The following is a 21455-nucleotide window of genomic DNA, read 5'->3' as shown; positions in this document are numbered from 1 at the left end:
AATGGCGGCTATTTGGTTTCGCAAATTAGAAAAGCACTCAGTTTAAATACAAGTTTTTATAAATAAAAATTATTATTCTGCATTGCTAAATAAATACCTTCCGTACTACCAACAAAAACATCTCAAATAAAATGCAGTAATACACCGCAAATCCTGCACTTAAAAAGCACTAATGAAATTTTTGATGTATTTGGATAAATATGATAATATTCCGTTTGAGTGGTATGGTTTGCTAGAGTAGTTACCGAAATAGCAATTAATATTAGTTCTTTTACCTGTTATAACTTCGATATCCGATAAATCGGTATAAAATCATCATCGGCACCTCTAGGTGTGATATGCGTCTAAGGCTGCATGTATCACGTGAGCGGATAGAGGGTTGGTTGAAACTTATTTCTTAGTAAAATTGAAACGAATAGAACATGTAAAATGGCAAGGGTTTATTCTGTAACAAATCACATATGTGTTCTGAGTCCAATTACATAAACGTTTATTACACATTTTTACAATTTTCTCATCATCATGTCTATGAGAATTCTATTTTCACCTGTTCGGTCGAAAACCAAAGACAGAAAGCCATGCGTAAAGATGGCTCCACTATCGCCATGCGCGCGAAAATATCTTTCCTGTTTCTCGGTTTCAAGTACAACCTTCTACGTAAGTTTAAACTAACAATTCAAGATAAATAAAATATGAAAATTACAATTGCATATTAATATGAAAGTAAATGTTCTATAACGTATTTAACAAAATTAAATGGTACATAATCGAATATTTTTATGGAATCTATTACTAACGGACATATCAACTAACGAACTTTTTATTATAATTCGGTACAAAACACCCGAATATTCAATATATTAATAATATTTAAAATACAAGTTTTTAAACAAATAACGGCAATTCGTTGGAGGTAAGGAACAAAGGAGAACATACATTTTCTTTTTGTCAGACGAGACTTTTTATGCAAACTGTCATATTCATACAGCATAATTTAAAATCTAACATTGAATATGAAATTTATTTGTATACATATATTATAATATAAATTTTTATTGAATTGATATTCAATTATTTTTATGTGAAATTACTACATTCGTTTGTTATAACTATTAATACAAAGATCGAAAACTTAGAAAAAATTCCTTCAATCCGGCCGGATTCGAACCGACGTCTTCTAGCATACCGTGTCAGACGCTATACCAACTAAGCCACGGAACGAACAAGCGTACCTCACGGATTTTTCTATGTGCTTGCGTCGTATCTTTGTATTTGGTTTTTCAATGACGTTTTAGCTATAAATAAGTATAGTAAATATTATGAACAGTTACTATTCTAACTGCGAAGATATAAGGCGTTCTATTCTATTCTATTCTATTCCATTCATAATCTCGACTATTAAGTCAAGTAGAGGTCGACAAAAGGCCAAGCTTGTCGTATGTCATATGTCTATATAACATTCAGAAGACATTAGGGTTTATTGCACACAAAGATAGAAATCAAGGCAGCGTGTTCCATGTCACTGAGTTCGTCAAACAAACCCTCAAGTATTCGTTACCTTTCGCCATTTATACTAAAGACCAACAACAAAAACATAATCATATTATTATGTTCTTAATGTAAACTGCTACTTTTGATTCTCGGACTAAACCATGTTCACATTACCGCTTGGCGGCAGAAATAGGTAATGTAATAGGTAATGACCCATATATAATAAGGACTGACATGCATAAAATATAATATAATGTAATGTAATGTAACGCGACGTAACGTGACGTGACGCGACGCGACGCGACACGACGCGTTACATAACATATCGTATATAACAATAACATAACATAATATAATACAGTATAGTACAGTATAGCATAGCATGGGCATGACATGGCACGGCCGGCATAGCACGGCATACTATAGCATAGTATGGTATAGTATAGTATAAGGACTAAATAAGCAATCCACACGTAGTGCACGTGTCAGAAACATGTAGCGCAATTTGGTGTCAGGTAACCTGCCTCAGAATCACAGATATACAACACCCTTCGGGCAAAATTCCTCCTTCATGAAGGTCGATGATTGGTCGGCACTCTCACTGCAAACGAATAAAAAATCACGTTGTAGCGGGACTACAAACGACTCGAACCTCAGAGTGTATTTGGTTTTCAGTCTTCAGGCTTCGTGGAGTAATGCAGTCGCGACAGGTACAGGTCGTCGGTATGGCCGGACGCAGCAGAAAGTACTTACCTGGACGTGCTCTTTCACTAGGAACTCTGCTGCTACCGAATAAGACGTCAATTTGTAATATTAAAAGCACTTAAAGCTAATTCTACAGTCCAAAAACCATCTGCCCATCGCGTCGAGTATACACATTTCACGGGGCATTAGCCGTAGAGTCAATAACACCCTAATGATATTAGCGGGTGTAAAAAGGTTATGAATATAGGGGGGTTTATGGAGTTTTTATGAGGGACACCGAGATTGGGAATTGCTTGCTATTTTTGGATTGCGAACTATCGTTTAGCACAGACAGATAAAACTAACTCATATACATACATTATAAGATGTGAAATATTTGACTGATATCGAGTTTTTTTAATAATACCAAGTAACGGGAGGACGGCAATGCAGACGGAAATACAGCGCTCCGTTCGTTCCGTGGCTTAGTTGGTATAGCGTCTGGCACGGTATGCTAGAAGACGTCGGTTCGAATCCGGGCGGATTGAAGGATTTTTTTCTGAGTGTTCGATCTTTGTATTAATAATTATAAGTTTCCTATATCCTATATAAAGTAAAAGAGCTTCTGTTATCCGATAATGTCTGGAGTCCACACAGAAACAATTTATTTTGCAGCCTTCATAAAATATAAAAGCACTCGATCAATAAAAAAAATTTACAAGCAGTTGTAACATAATTTAAAAAAAAATGTTAAGTTAATACCTAGGCATGTTTATTTCTTTGAATAAAAGAATAAGTATACATTTCATTTTATCTCACCTGATGTAAAGTGACGATGAGGTCGATAATGGAGCATGCACATCTTAATAATAATAATAACATTGTCAGAAAGTTCATGGATGGAAGAAGACGAAGTTGGCTCTTATTACACAATCACAGATACCGCATTTACCGTAATTGTGGTTAAAACCAGCCAACAGTCTGAGAAAAAGATAACAAAACAAGACAACAATAATAATAATAAACTGAAACTGTACTTGAAAATGATAGAGCCAAATTATTTTTTGATCGAGCCATTCTGACGGCATTTTGCTTTGGGGTAATGCCGCCGATATCAACAGAATCTTTGTCCTGCAGAAACGTGCAGTTAGGGCAATTTACAATCTGGGCCCCGAAGTATCTTTGAGAGATAATAATATAATAATTTAAGGAAATTAACATTCTTACACTAGCCTCACAGTACATTTATGAGAATGTAATTTATGTTAAAAGGAATAGTAATTTATTTATGAAAAATAGTGACAGACATAACATTAATACGAGGAATAGAAATAAACTAGCTTTTCTTGATAGTCGTCTTCACAAAGTCAAAAAATCATTTAAGGGGCAATGTATACGCTTCTATAACAAGATTCCGGTTGATATACAAAATTTGCCTTACACGAGGTTTAAAACTATAGTGAAACAAAAACTTTATACTAAAGGTTATTATACAACTTCTGCGTACTTGGATGACAAAAATCCGTGGTAGTAAACCCACGATCTCTGATGTTTTAAATAATAAAAAAAAATATTGTAAATGTTATTTACAAAGAGCAACCCCTAGAGTTTCTTGCTCATTCTTCTCAGGGGAATCTGCCTTACGAATGAGCGGTAGAGTTTAATATTGTGACGATTTCAAGTGTAATAATGCTTACCTACGAAATAAAGATTATTTTGAATTTGAATTTGAATTTGGCTAACCGAACCACCCACTACAATAGGCCACACATGATGCTAGTAATCAATATTGACAAACCGGATTTTTAATAGACATTGCCGTACCAAACACCGACAACTTACAGTCTACAATATCAGAAAAATTCACTGAATACAGATAATTAAAAAAAAACTCGAATCCGGTACCTATCTAAAGAATGTAGTGATAGTTATTTCAACCACAGGCGTCATTCCCAAACAGCTACACCAGTCATAGCACTCCCTCAATCTACTACCAGAGATATATGACTAGTTGCAGAAGGCAGACATCCTTAATACTTGTCGCATTGTCAGAAGGTTCTTGCAGATGAAAGAGGACGAAGTAGGCCTTTATTACCCATTTTCCACATAGATATGCTGCATTTGCTTGATTTCGGTCCGCAAGTGGGATTCAAACCAGCCAACAAGCTGAGAAAAATAAAGATTATAATAACAGAAATAGAGTCTAAAATAGATAAAAATAGGAATAACAATAATAGTTTATTTCGGAAAAAAAATCTATAGTTTATTAGCAAGACTTAGCACGTATTTCAGTATTTATTTAAATTTCATTACACTATAAACTACATTACATTACATAATTGCTTAATTTAAACAGTGTCTATTGTATATACAAAATTATATACAATAGACACTGTTGGATACATGCAATTCACAACAGTGGCTATCGAGCGCTTGATGAGGTAGGGCCTGTCCCACAGTCAGCGCACCAGTGTCGTGTAAAAGCAATCCACTCTTGCTTCTGGGATTTCCTACTTTAGGATCGAGTTTAAATAATTGGTGTGATCGTCTGTCTGTAACTGTCTAGTTCAAGAGACAGCAAAATCAAAACCATAATTACTAAATATAGGCACGTCCGTGGCAGTGCAAATTGTCACTTTGATCTGATTCAAATAGCGTAAAATTACTTCGGCGCCTAAAGCCATTCGATCTACAAAAAGAGGCCAACGAATGAAGTAATTTGAAGGTTGAACATCAATCGATGGATTCACGTAAGTTCATTTGGTAAATTGAACTTCCGCTTTCTACAAAAACGAGTCATGTGTGCGTTGGAATTGGGATTGAAATCCCGTGTAGACTTTTTAGCACGAAATGAAAATATAAGACGTGATACTGTAATGATAAAATACATTGACTTACAAATAAATGGACGACGGGTCTAATAGAAAAACCACGAAAAAAATGTCCCAAGTCAACCTATTTAAACGTAGTGACATGTAAAGGAATATGAAAAAGCTAAAACGTTGAATTTAAATTGTAATGTCATCGTAGTACTGTCTAATTTTGCTTGCTTCGCTGTCAGTCGAACAAACGGAGATTAAAGCGTGAATGACGCTCTGTATACGATTTTAACGCCCTATAAGTTCGGACACTTTTTAGCGCGGACCCGACGTCCATATAATTGTAAGTCAATGATAAAATAGCTATAATTTGCGTTATCTATGTTCTTTTCATAATAAGTATAAGAGCGGGGGTAGTAGGATATCCGCTTAGGCGTGAACAGTGGTAATACTGCGTATCTACCCACTTGGATTTTGCTATCCATAACGGCAGCTATTCGCTGCATCTGAACAGAATTTATTCTACAAGTTAAATGTATGGGGTCTACCATTTTTTTACAGAACCCAAAAACAGAACTCATGGCGTTAGTTCAGTGCTAGTAAATATTCCATTAGTGGAACAATAGCCTGTGATGAGACTCCGATGGACACTTCATTGAGTTCACTCGGTGGTTCTCAAACTGGGAACTAGAAATGTTCTCTCTCTGTGTGTAGTGTAGGACAAAAAGTGTGATAAAAAATCAGACAAGAGGTGGATAGTCGCATTCTTCTTCTTCTTTGTCTTATGCCCCATTTCTTTTGGTGTCCCTCCTAGTCCGCGTGGACCACTCCGAGCGCCTTTGCGTAAACTCAGGGTCTTTTCAAATGAAAAACTACGATCAATCATTATCAAAATTTCATAGTGTTTATCATTTGTTTGTGTGCGTTCTGCCGACAGCGGTTTTGTATTTCTGATATTAATCGAGGCTTATGGCGCTTGTATTTTTTCTTCCGTGGGCGGTGTGTACCTACTTACTACCTATGACTGTAATGTCTAGATTACGTTTAGTTGTGTACCTTTCTTTTGTTTTGTTCACTATTGTTTCTGTTTTGATTGAGAGCTGTACGTTGCTTTGTAATAAACTGCTTTGTAATAGTCTGCTACAGAAAAAATGGGAATGATCTTGTACACGGCAAGACCATTGTCGGATCTAGCCACGAAAACATGTCGTGTCTGTTGCAGATGAGAAAATGATGAGTACGTACACGATACGAACGCTTTCGGACAGACGTGTGTAGGGTAATATGAGTCAGTGTATTACGAGTCTTCCAGGCAGCTGTCGTTTTACTAAGCCTAGGGGAAGAAATATGTTGTTGTATTTGTTGACTATTAAGCAACACCCGTCCACGCGCACTAACGTTCGTTTGTTGACAATGCACCTTACCCCGTTATAAACAACAGCGGCAGAGCACGTCGTGTCGGGGGTAGACAAGATTGTTTTCTTATCCGGTGCAGTGTACAGAGATCGTGTGCAGAAGCGACACGAATTCTTGCTAAGACCCGGCTTAAGAAAGGCTTTTCTTAGCGTGGACAAGCGCCCTTACGGTTTATTACTTACTTTCATCTTTGATAGCATCCACCTGAACCTATTCACACAGTCCGCTACGAGTGCTATTAAAAAACTTCCGTTTATATTTTTTTTTTATGAAAAAAAGTGAAGGGACGAACAAACTCTGCAACTCTGAGCTTTAAATCGCAAAGATCTGAAGGGCACTGCCACTGTGCCTATCAACCTGTATCGACAAGTCCCAAGTGGTGCCTTAATTTCACCAGCACCCTTAACCTTCAAAACCGGAAGGCAGTAATGCTAAATATGTGGCACAAATAGGTAAGGTGGCAGTACTTCCCTGGACTGGTTTTGAGCACCACTATCCAAACAACATACACAGACAATTTCACGGTGGTAGACCGCCATTCGGCAGGTGACTCAACTCACCCATAAAATATCCGTTCATTAATGGTGGTCCTAACAATGACTAATAACTTTTTAAATTGTCTACCGTGTTGGCACCGCTGAGGTTCAGGTATGGGAAATAGATAGCTTTTTTTGTGTTTTATTGACAGTATAAATTAAAAATTTTGGACAAGTACTTAATTGTCAACCTTCTGACAAACGTTAAAAGGTAAATTTCATTTGAGCGTCGTATAAAACTTCTTAAGTAGCAGTAGAGGTTCTTGTTAAAGAGTTCGTCCAAATAAGTAACCCGAGTTTATCTATTTTGCCGCCAAGCAGTAATGTGAGCAAGTAAGGGTGCTGGTGAAATTACAGGCACACGAGACTTCTCGACTTAAGTCTCAGGGTAACGGGCACATTAGCAGCAATAAGTGTGGTAATATCAGTCAAATAATACGGTACTTCAGAATTTTCTAGGATCATTTTTCTTCTTGTTTGAGTGCCTCTTCAATCCTTAAGGTTGGCCGTCAGATTCCTGTATTTTGACTCATCCGTAGAACAAAGATCTATGTGTAAGACTACTTGTTCAGGTACTCAGTACTCAGGACATAGTACATTTCGTTTGTTCTTCCTCGTTGTGGATGTCAGATCGACCGTTGCTCGATTTCATATTTCCGAAATGAAATAAGATTATAAATTGTCAAAACTCCTTTACGTAGTCTTCAATAAATTATTCTCGTAACGTACTTATTCTCTTTTCGCTATATAATCACATCGGACTCTGTTATTCGGATGAGTCGATTTGTCTCTATCAACAGCCAACCGGAGTAGCTGTTCGACGGAGGTGATGCCGGTCCACTCCCAAATGCTCCGCAGCCACAATTTCTTTCTTCGCCCAGCGCGTCTCGTTCCCTGCACTTTGCCCACCATTATCAGCTGCAGCAGCGTGTATCTATCATTTCTGATTACGTGACCAAGATACTCTATTTTGCGTCTTTTGATAGGTGACATCATTTCCCGGGACGTGAACGATCCAACAAATGCCAACATGCAACGGTAGCAACATATCTCACATGCCTGCAGGTATTTTGTAGTGTCTTCTTTTAAGGTCCACGTTTCGCAGCTACATCTAGAACCATACTTTTTCAAAATCTGTGAGATTCTGATCCATTGTTTAAAGCCGGGCCCTTTTGTGTGGAAACTTACGAATGTTTGAGCTCGTGTAATTTTGAAACTATCTAATTTAACAGGTAACTGACAAACCACGACTCTCGTATTATTGGTTTTTAGATCAAGCCTATTGAATGCCATTGAGTTTGATTACTTCAGGATCAGGATAACTTTAGGATCGAACTGCGTTTATACATTTTATCATAAAACGTTTTATATTCACACGTATTCAATTTTTTTTCAGACCTTAGCAAAACTGGAACAAAGAAAATGTAATATAAAGTTAGTGTCACCGGAATCTTTTCTTTTATTAGTCTATCCAGTTTTCTTTTTACTAAAATGATCTCGATTGTTACGTCCAATTTTCTTGCCAGATATCGAATAGAAAATGGCTTGAGGGAAAAATATTGACACGCTGCGACGTTTTTTCCACTCTCCAAACAACGTTACATCAAAATAAAGAAAATATGACTGAAGATTCTACTTCTGGGTATCAATTCATTTAGGTTTTAATTTCAGAACGTAAACAACGGGATTGGTAATTCGTTACTTTTTCACTAACGGTGGTGACATGTCGTCTTTGCAGATGCAGGTTCACCACTAACTGTGTACACTAACGCTCTGGCCACACAGAGGCGGCCGCGGAAGCGTGCCGGGCGCGGAAATTTTTGTAATGTACGAGTTCATGTGAACCCCGCCACAATGAAACGCGCGGTCGACGCGTGACCGCCGTCTCCGTGTGGCCTAGGCATAAATGTGGCGTTTACAGACCGACGCGGAAGTGGAATTCCAAATATAGGAAAAAGATCCATACAGCGAGAGAGACTTCGGGTTTTGGGACCTCCTGGGAGCCTGAGTCGCTCGCGTCGCAAACGTAATAGCATGATTTGCACCCGAATTTCCGATCACTGGAGAAAATATAGCGGTATAAGTATTATTATTGTTTATGGTGCCAGAGACGGGACGAACAAGTCGTGTAGTAAGCAACACGCCTGTCTACAGCAGTTGCAGTGCCACTCAGAGCTTTAAACTCTAAAAATCCGAGGGACACTGCCACTACGTCTATCAACCTGAGTCATAAGTTGACAAGTACGTATTTCTGCCGCCAAGCAGTAAAGTGAGCATTACTGCGCTTCGGTTTTGAAAGGTAAGAGTGCTGGTGAAATTACAGGCACGTGGGACTTGTCAACTTATGGCTCAGAGTGACGGGCGCGAAGGCAGTGCCCCCCAAATTTTTGCAATATAAAGCTCTGAGTGACTCTGAGTGGCTTGGTATCATAAAAAAAAGAATGTGACTGTAAATAACACCAGCACCTTTAAAACCGGAACGCAGTAATGCTCACATTACTGCTTGGCGGCAGAAATAGGTAAGGTGGCAGTATTTCCCCGGACGAACTCTTTCACAAGGAGATCTAGTGTTACTAAATTCCGTTCTAATCACGTGCCTACTAGATGGCGTCAGGGTATTGATTGCACATGGGCTAGCGCTGGCGCTGGAACGCAATACGGATTGATGACAATGATGACGGTTGTGAAAATATTAACGGATTTTTCTACATCTTTTTACGATAATTCGCAAATTTCTCTACAGCAATTTACTCTGTCGCACGAAAATGAGGGCCTCAGAATGTGATCAGAGTTCAAAGACTCGTTTTAGAGGCCATTTTGTGAAATTCGATTTAGCCTTTTGAGGTATTCGACTACCAAAGAACAAAATCGGAGATAACAAATATACAAAGCGATGGTAACATATCTACTTTTGTAATATGACGAATAGTCGTTTTTTAATGAAAAGTGGTAAATAATACGAGGAATAGTCAAAGGCAAACAATCATTTATTCCATAGGTAAAATTTTTACACTTGAAAACGTCATTTTTTAAGCTACTGCTCCTTCACTACACTGACTTCCCTGAGAAGAACGAGCAGGAAACTCTAGGGATTGCTCTTTTCAAATAAATTTAAATGCTATACATTTATAATATAATCAATACATTTTGAATCATATTTGTGTGGAATCTATTTTTATTTATTTATTTATTATAGGAAAGCCAACATGATGAATACAATACAATAGCAAATATACATTACTGTTACAAGGTTTATAGATATATATACACCATACTTACTGGCTAACACAGCAAGCTTTACTGATTCATGGTTGTATGAAAATTAACTAACTATTCAAATTATAACCCAAAGCCATAAATATACTATTCTCTACAAATACGAGATAAAAAGTTAAGACAATTTGTGTAAATCGCGAGTTACAAAGTATATTAGTTACAATTTAGATAAAAATATTTTTTAATTTTCCTTTTAAAGGTTGCTAGTGAGTCACTAAAGATGTCGAGACTCATTACATTAAATACACTGTTATATTTTCTGACAATTCTATTTATAGGTGCATTAATACCCAAATTTGTTCTAGAAAATCTATGTTTGAATGGAGCAAAATTAATGGAGCATTTCGTCTAGGGACTGTAAAGTTAATTTTTTGCAATATTTGTGGAGAATCTAATGAATTATTTATAATTTTATGTAAGAAGCATAAATCTAACATTGTTCGGCGGTTGGACAGAGAGAGAGCCCTATATCTAGATAGTTGGTCGGCATAATGAGGATGGGCATCTAGAACTCCTTCAGTGTAACAAACGTCATGTAAGAACTTCTTCTGTACACGTTCAATCCTGTTGGAATGTATTTGGTAGAAGGGATTCCATGCTATAGATGAAAATTCTAAGACACTCCTAGACAAGGAGAAAAATAAAACTAGCTTTGTCATTGGATTTTTAAACTTTTTAGTGGAGCGTATTATAAGACTTGACATCCTAAATCTAGACTCACGTTGTCTTTCCATACATCTTTATATAACACGTATATATGAATAGTAAACTTAATATATGCTCTTTAATCTTAATATTGTAAAAACGTATACAGTTCCCCATAAAAGAATCGTCTACCTACCTTAGTTAAACGAAAACGTGGTACCATGAGTTTGGACTTAGTTTTAAGGTTAATGTTATGGATATCTTCTTTCTTAACGAAATTGTGTATATTTTTACGGGCATAAAAAATATTTGAGTAAATATATTGTGATGCCACAGTCATGATACCAGTCTCCTTAAACTTTTCTCTGAGAGAAATCCGAGAACCTAAACGGTTTTCTTCACAAATTCATTTAAAGGGAAATATCTATTCGTTTCCATAATAAAATTCCAGCTAATATTCTTAGCATTAATAGTTTTAGAGCAAAATATAAATCAACATTATAACGACCACAACGTGCTGCAGAAAACTTGAAGCATGCTTACTGTAAATCATTGAAAATAGTAAAATACTTCTAACACTAATCCCTAAGATAAATAACTATTGAAATAATAAAAGACATAACATTCACGCACACGTATACACACAACTACAAACATACACACAATGTCGAACTCCATGAACTTGTTTACTTGTATTGTTTTTGTTTTCACTTTTTTTGTCATTAATTATTATTATGCCAATAACTATAATTATAATCTTTTGTGCATTTGTTATTTTAGATATCGTTGCGAGCTAGTTTATTAGGAACAGATATAACATTTAATCCCTAGTAGCAATGACTCCCGCTCAATACCATAAGGGACTGGAGAGGCAGAGGCTGAAAAACAGCGCTACACAGGTACCATTGCTGTTTCTTTTACTGTTTTTACTTCTTTGCTATGTATAATTTTTTTCTTAAATGAGAGACAATAAATGAATTATTTATTTTATTTATTCAAAATTTGCCATTTACAAGATTTAAAACTTGAATGAAGCAGTAACAATACCAATATAAAATACAGCAACGAGGTTCTAGTGTGTACGCTTGAAACAATTTTCAATCAGACGGGTTCCTGCGAACCGCGTTCCGCTCGCGGCAAGCCCGCGAATCACGTATATACACACTATTATTTTTGGCTACATAACATGCAACGGTTACGGTTATATCTCGCTAGTGAGTACCCGGCTTTATACAGCGTACTTGCGTACTTGGGTGACAACAATCTACAGTAGTGACCTGTTTTAACTCTTTCGGGTAGTTTCGTGATATTTAATATAAATATAGTAAATAAACATATATGTCAAATGTTTATTTACAAAAAGCAACGCAAGAATCTGTCAAATTATATTTTCGTAAATACTTGTAGGTACACTTGGCTGCCCCAAAGCAAAACCTGATAAAGGACAAATTTTTTGAAAATATTTTTTAACTGAATACTACTGCCATAAAATTGCGGTGACAATCGCTTCAAAACAGTCAACAGACGAACAAGTCGTGCGCCTGATGGTAAGCTTCACGCCTGTCCATAACAGTTGTAGTGCCACTCAGAGCTTTAAATCGCAAAGATATGAGATGCACTGCCACTGCGCCCTTCACCCTGAGATATAAATTGACAAGTCCCATGTGCCGGTAATTTCACCAGCATTCTTAGTACTAACATTACTATTTGGCAGCAGATATAGGTAAAGTGGCAGTACTTCTTTGGACGAACGCTTTCATAAGGAGCTCTAATGCCAAGGAACGGGTTAATAAGTAAGAATGACAGTCCATAATATTAACCTTAGAATTAAGTCCAAACTCATGGTACCACGATTTCGGTTAACAGAGGTAAACGATTCTTTTATGGGGAATTTTATAAGCTTTTCAAAATATATTAAGATTATCATTTCCAAAGTTTCAAACTTACATTAAAAGCATTTTAATTAAAAAGTCATATTATAAAATTGAAGACTACGTGTTAGATAAAGATGTATGGAAAGACGACATGGCTCCAGAATCCAGACAAATTTGATTCAAAGTGTATTCCATAGCATTTAAGTTTATTTGAAAAGAGCAATCCCTAGAGTTTCTTGCTCGTTCTTCTCAGGGAGGTCAGCGCAGTGAACGAGCAGTAGCTTAGAAAATGACGTTTTCATGTGTAAACATTTTCTCTCTTATTTGTTCCCTGTATCGTTTAATACCTAATGAGTTATGTGTGGAGTAATATTCCCTGTAACGCAATGGACTCATAAAACTGACAAATTACCTCATTATTATCGCTCGTCTTAAACGTGCTGTGAATCACGAAAACGGGCTCTCTTCTTGTAGGTATAAGTACAAATGTAACGGTGAATTATTTCCTTTCTGTCTCATTCTAATTGGAGGCTTAAAAATATTGTTCCCGCCAATCACTTCAAAGATGCTCTAAGTTCTGTAGTACTTAGTGAAATTTTTCGTCCTTCGGGACAAGCTAAGGAGTCTTCCATACTGCCAGATCATAGATAGTAAGTAATCTTTCTTCCATACTTTAATTTTTATGACATTGTTTGTAGGGAAATCGTTATATCTTTACTGTGGCCATTTTGAAAGTACTCTAAGCCAAAAGATTCACAAATTTTATTAAAAAAAAGAACCGACTTCAAGTTACGCCAGCACATTAAGCTACACATTGACGTATCTTGTTCCGTTGCAATGGAGGCGATTTTCGAACAAAAATGTGTAGTCTGAAGTGCCGTTGTCCGTATATACAATCTAAACTAAAAAGTCAATCGGTTACTGGAAAATGCGCGATACTGGATTCACCTGTAGTTTACCACCCTTAGAGGTGCAATATTTTCCGCAAATTTAAATGAGACCAATATCGAGAGAGGTGTCCTATTTCCAACAGAAAAAGAATCATCGCTTACACACACACAAAAAAGTACACTCGAATTGAGAACCTCCTCTTTCTTTTTTTATAGGCCACATCACTAGTCCGTAACATTTAGCACGTCAAGAATATAAAATATCTTATTAGGCTAAGTCATTCACTGTTAACATAACGTATCACATAACTGAATTCAAAGATTCATTCATACATATCTTTATTGCTTGCCACCATCTTGCCACATAGTTTCACATAAGATGTTATAGAATATAAAACAGTGACTACTGTACACATGTGACACCTTGCAAGAGCGCCGCAATTCTGGAGAGCTCTTCAAATTATTAATTACAAATATAAATATCTCTACAAATTATTAATAATAACTATTTTCTTATAAAATCAAATACCATTTAGGTATTTATTATTTACGACCTAATCTATTTAATGACTAGGAAAATGGCACTTAATTTTATTAAATATTTTGTCTAATTTATAAAAAGCGTTATTGAAAAGGTACTTTTTCAGATGGGCAATAAATGTCGATAATTTTTCTTGCTTTTTATCTTATTTGGTATGCTATTTGCTATTTATTATTTGAATTGCCATTTAGTTTGGGCCGGATCTGTACAGGCTGAGGGTCGTATTCCAGAACTCTACTCAATACTGAAGTCAGGACTTGAGTATTGCAGTGAGCACTGAAAATCATACTCAAGTCCTTGCCATTAGGCTCGTATTTCCAGTGCTTGAAATCATACTCAAGTCTGCTCAAATCCCGACTTGAGCATTGAGTAGAGTTCTGGAATACGAGTGTAGTTGCGGGAAGTTCTAATTTATGTAAGTATCTATTGTTTCTTTTTACTGTTGTATTTGGACAATATAAGTGCATCCATTCTGCTTTTTTATTTACATTTGCACAAACATGACAGATACACACACACAATTAATAATATTAATTTAATAATAATTACAGTATTTTTATGACGTAAATTGCATAATATACAGAATGGATTTAGTTTAGTTTAGTTTATGTTTGTTTTCTTTCTAGAATTGTGTGCTATCTCTGGTTCTCTTCAAGTTATGCTTTTTTATGTTATGTGTACTTCTTGCAAGAAATTAAAAATGAACAATGATGCTTGTTGGCTATAGGCTTCGTTGTTCTCTGTAGTTGAGTCTCAAATAACAATTTGGCTTATTTTTGGCTATTGTATTGTACTGTATTGCATAACGAATAAATATATCTATAAATATAAATCTTGTTTGTCATATTAGGTCATCACGGTTATAAGCTTACGACTCAATGTCTTGATCTTTTTTTTTTCATCTAAATTTTCATTAATTATAAGTTTTTTGTATTCAATTTTGATGACAATTTCTTTATATTTAAATATTTATAGAATATCATCATGAAGTATTATATTTAATATTCGAGTGTGGTAACCTGAAATATTCTTTAATATTTCTTAATGATATATTCGAGTAATTAAACGATAAAAATTGTCACCAAAATTGAGTACAAAAACCTTACCTAAAAATAACTGAAATCGATGATGATTATGTTTTATTTAACCAAATTATAGTCCAAGCCCATTTTTTATCGTAAGTGGCGTAGAGTTGAAAACAAACATAGTCTAAAAGACGTAAAAGGTGTAAGGGGTAAATTGCATCTATACATTTAAGTAGGACAATTTAAATATTTTTTATTTATATAGTTACACTACATCGCGGATTCGAGCTCTATTCTTTGAACGCTTATAATGACTCATCGCGTACTCTCTTTACAATTACAAGAACTACAAGGAAACGTAACGTCAAAAACCGTCCTTAAAAATCAGAAATACGGGAGTAGTTCCAAGTGAGTTCATAGATGGAGCTGTACAAGCATCGTGTCGTGTAACAGAATACGCCATCTGTAGTAATTAAATGGAACTGCTTCAAATGCTTGTCATCCATCGTTCAGTCAGTTCAGTAGCAGAGTGAATAGTACTACGGGTACTCGGTAGGTGGCGCTGTTTTAAAAATACGTGTATAAGAACATTAATTTGTATGATTTTTATAGTAATAAAAACTATATTATTAATTTAAAAGTGTGAAATAGTGTCTATTTGTATTTTGTACTAAATGGTGTACCGGTTTTAAATTAATGATAGTTAGTTTAATAGTGACTAAAGACAGTCCTAAATCGCGCAAGCGAAGTTTTCCCTTTTTGTTAGTATATATAGAATTTCGTAAGAGAGTCTAGTGTACTTGCTTCGGCAGTACATATACTAAAATTGGAACGATACAGAGAAGATTAGCATGGCCCCTGCGCAAGGATGACACGCAAAATCGTGAAGCGTTCCACATTTTTTGAAGAATTGTATTGTGTAATATTACTGTATCCTTACTAGTTAATTTTCTAAATATTGAATAGGAATTAGCATAGCGACTCCACTGGCGCTTTTTAACCAAGAAAATGCTTTTCTTACCGTTACCATTTGAAAGGTTGACAACTGACAAAATTAATTAGAAAGAAAACTGTGTGAAAAATTACTTTTCACTTCTTATGCTCTTAAAGTTCGTATTTATGCTGAGTGTAGGCTGCATAAAATAGGATTTTATGCTCTCGTGCATAAAATAAAATAAAAAACTATGACATTAAATATGTCTAATTGTTGTAATTCTACATTCAATTTTCATTAAAAAATCGTTAATTTGTAATATTGCTGTTTATTTTCCTCGCAATCGAAGTGAAAAGCAGAGTGTATATCTCGTTCATAAAAACCCATTTTACCCTCGACTTAAATATCCACCCGAGCCGCACTCGGGTAAAATGACGCGTTTTATGCACTTGTTGTATCAATCTACTATTGTGTTTGTGTTGTTAACTTTGTGTTTTCTATGTTAGTTAATATTTGGGCTCATAGAACAAAATATCACAAAATGTAACTGTCCCTTGTCCAACCAAAGTAATTATCATCTTCATTATAAAGTTTTAATCGGTACCCGGCTGCTATCAAATCGGAGGGGCTAGAGGTTAGAAGTTGTCCATTTAGGAGCCGCCATTGTGTTTTAAACAATGGAGAGAATGTCAGGAGAGTGAAGCTCTACAATACCTGCACAAAATCTTCCAACTTGACATTGAAAATTAAGCCTCACGACATTTATTTAGAGTTTTAATTTGCATATAGTCTATATACTTCAGTGCACGGCCGTGTGCACACAGGGTTTGAATTTTAATTACCTAGATATATTATTTTTTAACCATCTTTAAAAAGGGAGGAGGTTCTCAATTTTGACTGTATTTTTTTTATTATCGGAATTAATGTGTGAAATTTAATTAGAATTTTTAAATCACAAGTGATTTGAAATTTCTATTGAACAAAATTCATCAGAAACATGACTTCTGAATTAGTATTATCAATGGCTTAATAAAAAATATTAAAACTGTTGTAACTGTGAAGCAGTCACAAGTGAAAACCCTTTAAAAATCATCATAATTATGTTTTCATTTGTTCTACATTGAATTTGGGTAGAGTATAACATTGGACTACGCGAAGTACTGAAGTAATTTGGGTGAATAAATCGCACCTCCCGACAAAATAATAGAGCCCATCCCCACATTGCTGCCTTTACACAATACCCTGTGACATCGCAGAATACGATTTGGAACTAAGAACTATAGTGAATAAAAGACCCATGTCCTTACGTAAAAATAGCACTACTTGATATACTTGACGATATTGATTATAATTATGCTTTTGTTTGTAGGTCAAAGTCGAAAAGGCCTTTATTCATTGACTTACAATTATATGGACATCGGGTCCGTGCTAAAAAGTGTCCGAACTTATAGGGCGTTAAAATCGTATACAGAGCGTCATTCACGATCTAGTCTTCGTTTGTTCGACTGACAGCGAAGCAAGCAAAATTAGACAGTACTGGGTTGACATTACAATTTAAATTCAACGGTTTAGCTTTTTCATATTCCTTGAAATGTCACTACGTTTAAATAGGTTGACTTGGGACATTTTTTTCTTGGTTTTTGTATTAGACCCGTCGTCCATTTATTTGTAAGTCAATGCCTTTATTGATTAAAATAACTTTATGTGTCAGTAGATTATTGACACATATGCCATTCTTCTGCATAACAAGAAGGCAAATTCCGCAGCATAAGTCGAGATTAGTGTTTGTTTTTATATTTTTTATATACAATTCGTTTATTTTTGAGTTGATCTTTCCACACATAATGAGATTCTTTAAAACCCAACGTTGATTTGATACTACGAAGAAAAAAAATTAAATAACGTTCATTTATTAAAAATATAAAAAAATAAATTTATTTCAATTTCAAATAGCTCTCTTGGAAAAAAAATATTTTTGAGATGCAACGTTCTTGTTTAAAGGCAGCGACATCATTCACGGCATCACATTCGTTGCTTCCTCGAACCTGCAAGATATGGAATGGTTCTACCTCCTGAAGCTCGCTATGACATGGGGTTCTTCAAAAAGAGTGTCAACACGGATCTCAAAGGCTGGCTACGCACAGGTCCCTCATCTAATTTTGGAGATGTCTATGGGCGATGATAACCACCTCCCTTCAAGTCACTCGTTTGTTTGTTTGCCTCCTATTTTACATGCATCCTATACCTAAAAACTGCTTCCGAAACGGTTGAAATCTCATATAAGAGTGTCCAGCCTTTGTGTGACTTTTTACCACTTGTACTTTTATCTTTAAGAGCTGCCTGTGGTACGTAGTTTTAATGGTTAAATCGCGTGCAAGAGCCACAAACAGCCTTGGTTTCCCAGAACCCGTTTGGCAACTTACAATGTTGTAAAATCAAATGACTTCGTCACATCGTTTCGGGTTTGCACTGGGTTACTAAACAAATGTGTATACTTATTTTCCAGTCACGATGTCGGGTTATTTAAACACACGCAGAGGAGCCTTTTGGTCCCAGAAATGTTTTTAGACCGTTTGGCATTTTGCCGTGTCACACAGTGGCATTCCACGGGGTGGAATGCTAAACTATAGTATGTTTTATTTACTCCAGTGGGAAAACGGTCGCTTCTCAAATTAAGAGGCCGTTTCTTAACCGCTCACGCGATGCGCTCCTCCTACCGCAAAATGGCGGCTATTTAGTTTCGCAAATTAGAAAAGTATTCAGTTTAAATACAAATACCCTCCGTACTACCAACAAAAACATCTCAAATAAAATGCAGTAATACACCGCAAATCCTGCACTTAAAAAGCACTAATTACATTTTTGGTGTACTTGGATAAATATGATAATATTCCGTTTGAGTGGTTCTAACGTTTACCATGAAATTACTCCTTAAAGTATAGTTTATAAACATTTATATTCAGGGTAAACTTAAAAAACGCTACTTACGGTATGTTTTCTATAAATAAACACCGAAATCACCAGCCCAAACAATAACACACACGATTGTCATGACGTATTTTTGAATTTGTTTATTTTTTTAAATGACACACCCAGGCATTAAAAACTTTATGGTTTGCTAGAGTAGTTACCGAAATAGCAATTAATATTAGTTCTTTTACCTGTTATAACTTCGATATCCGATAAATCGGTATAAAATCATCACCGGCACCTCTAGGTGTGGTATCCGTCTACGGCTGCATGAATCGCGTGAGCGGTTAAACGCGTCATTACGCGTTTAAGAAACGCCTCCTTTCATTAAAGGCAATAGATACTGGACTCTTCAACTAGGGGAAATTCCAAGGAATACTTTCACGTTACTACGGTTAGGGTCCTGATAGAAAGTTTCCCTTCTATGCGCCCCAATTACGAAAGAAATAAAAGCAACGGAAGCGCCTTAAGCCTCGATACCTATCAGAACCGATGTCGCCAAAACTCACACATTCTTAATCTCAAACACTATAAAATCTTGATATTGATTGGGCGTACTTTCAAATTTTAAAAGAAACAACAAATCCTGGATTGTCAATATAACTTAAACTTTACCCTATTGGCATATCGTTGAAAATTCAATACCTATTATAATAATAAATAATAAATAAATAATAAATAATAAATAACGCACACACTCAACATAGCCCCGCACTAGGGAAACCCTGTGTCGCGGGTGCCATGGACACACATATAGACAACCACAAATTACACCCAAACTCACGAGAGAAATAAATGTAGGCCATACAAACATTTCTCCCGGCCCGGGAATCGAACCTGGGACCTCTGCGTGGCAGTCCGGCATGGTAACCGTTCGGCCACGGAGGCAGTTGAAGTTGAAGTTGTTATTACAAGTTACGACGTTTTGATAAGTGTTATATTGAAATTCCTATAAGTGTACTGACATCTAGCGGTTCATTGTTGAACTACAACGAATTGGAGTCATTAATTTAGTTCTCCAAACAAGAAGCAGCCATATTGCAGGGGTATAAGCTTTACTTTCGTTTCTTGTAACAAATAAATTATTTCGATAAACAGAAAATTTTAAATTTGATTAAAATAATACTTTCCGATGATATGAAATACCACCAAGGATAATATTTTTGGTGCGGCTATGATTTTTTCACTCCAAAACTGCACAATGCCGCGTTTTTCTAGGATTTTAGAGAATTTGCACGAAAGAATTACCCAACCATACCATACAAAGCGAAAATGGCGGACTGAACTCACATAGCTCTTGCCCCAACTGACTTACAGCGCAAAAGTGCTGTAATTCAAATTTAATATAAGTTCTACAACATTACTTTAAATTATACTAAAAATATATAGTATAATAATATATTATAGGTCCGAAAGTATATAATATATTAAATTTTTAGTAGCAGTAGAGTTCCTTGCGAAAGAGTTCGTTCAAGTACACTGCCACTTTACCTATTCCTGCCGTCAAGCAGTAATGTTAGCATTACTGCATTCCGGTTTTGAAGGATAAGGGTGCTGGTTAAATTACAGACACATAGGACTTATCACCTTAATTCCTAAAGTGACAGACGCAATGGCAATGACCCTCAGATCTTTGCGATTTGAAGCTCTGAGTGGTACTGCCGCCGCTTGTTCGTCCAGACACTTTTTTTTTCACTTAGTATATATATAAAATATATTTTCGCTTCGGCTCCGACCGCTGACGTGCAACCCAAACCTTTTTCGCTTTTATTACATCTATCTAAAGCTTTTTTTTGGTATTGAAATACAAAGGTCCGATCGAGTCAGCTGGTTATCGAACATCTAGTAACAAATAAATTCAGCAAAAAACATGCGAAATATGCTCGATTTATCGGAAGTTAGAGCGAGGAACAGTGTTTTGTGCGTGTATAGAAAGTAAGGAGTTGTTTTATCACATTTGCACGTAAATAATATGATTGCATATAGGCTAACTTGACTATGGTGCCCCAAATAAAACCCTCGGGCCATTTTTCTTCTCATTACACTCCCATATGGCTGTAATTGTGCAAGTGTGATGAAAAACATTGTATATTTCACGATCGGTACGGGAACCTCGTATTCGTAAGTATTTGTTTACACTATAATATTTCTTAATAATTAAATATTTATGTAATTCAATTGTCATTTCTATAAATGTCAGGTTTTAATTTCATTCGGCAGTTTATTACATATTTTCATGCATAAGTAGCAGGAGCTTTTTAAGTAAAATGTAGTCTTGGGTATATTTTCACAAACAAGTCTATTTGGGTTTCTTTTCGCTCGTGGGTCACTCACATCAATTGGTTTTTTAATAA

At 35.7% G+C, this 21455-nt stretch overlaps 1 non-coding gene across 1 annotated transcript; it reads left to right on the top strand.

Moving 5' to 3' along the window:
- Positions 1-15993: 15993 nt before the first annotated feature.
- On the top strand, positions 15994-16100 carry LOC113229864. Its single transcript, XR_003310442.1, has one exon. It is a non-coding gene; the product is annotated as a U6 spliceosomal RNA (small nuclear RNA).
- The last annotated feature ends 5355 nt before the right edge of the window (positions 16101-21455 follow it).

The sequence above is a fragment of the Hyposmocoma kahamanoa genome, unplaced genomic scaffold (assembly GCF_003589595.1).
Source record: "Hyposmocoma kahamanoa isolate Upper Pololo Valley unplaced genomic scaffold, ASM358959v1 62, whole genome shotgun sequence".
NCBI classification, from domain to species: domain Eukaryota; kingdom Metazoa; phylum Arthropoda; class Insecta; order Lepidoptera; family Cosmopterigidae; genus Hyposmocoma; species Hyposmocoma kahamanoa.
Note: the sequence above shows the minus strand (reverse complement) of the source record. Positions and strands in the feature narration are given on the sequence as shown.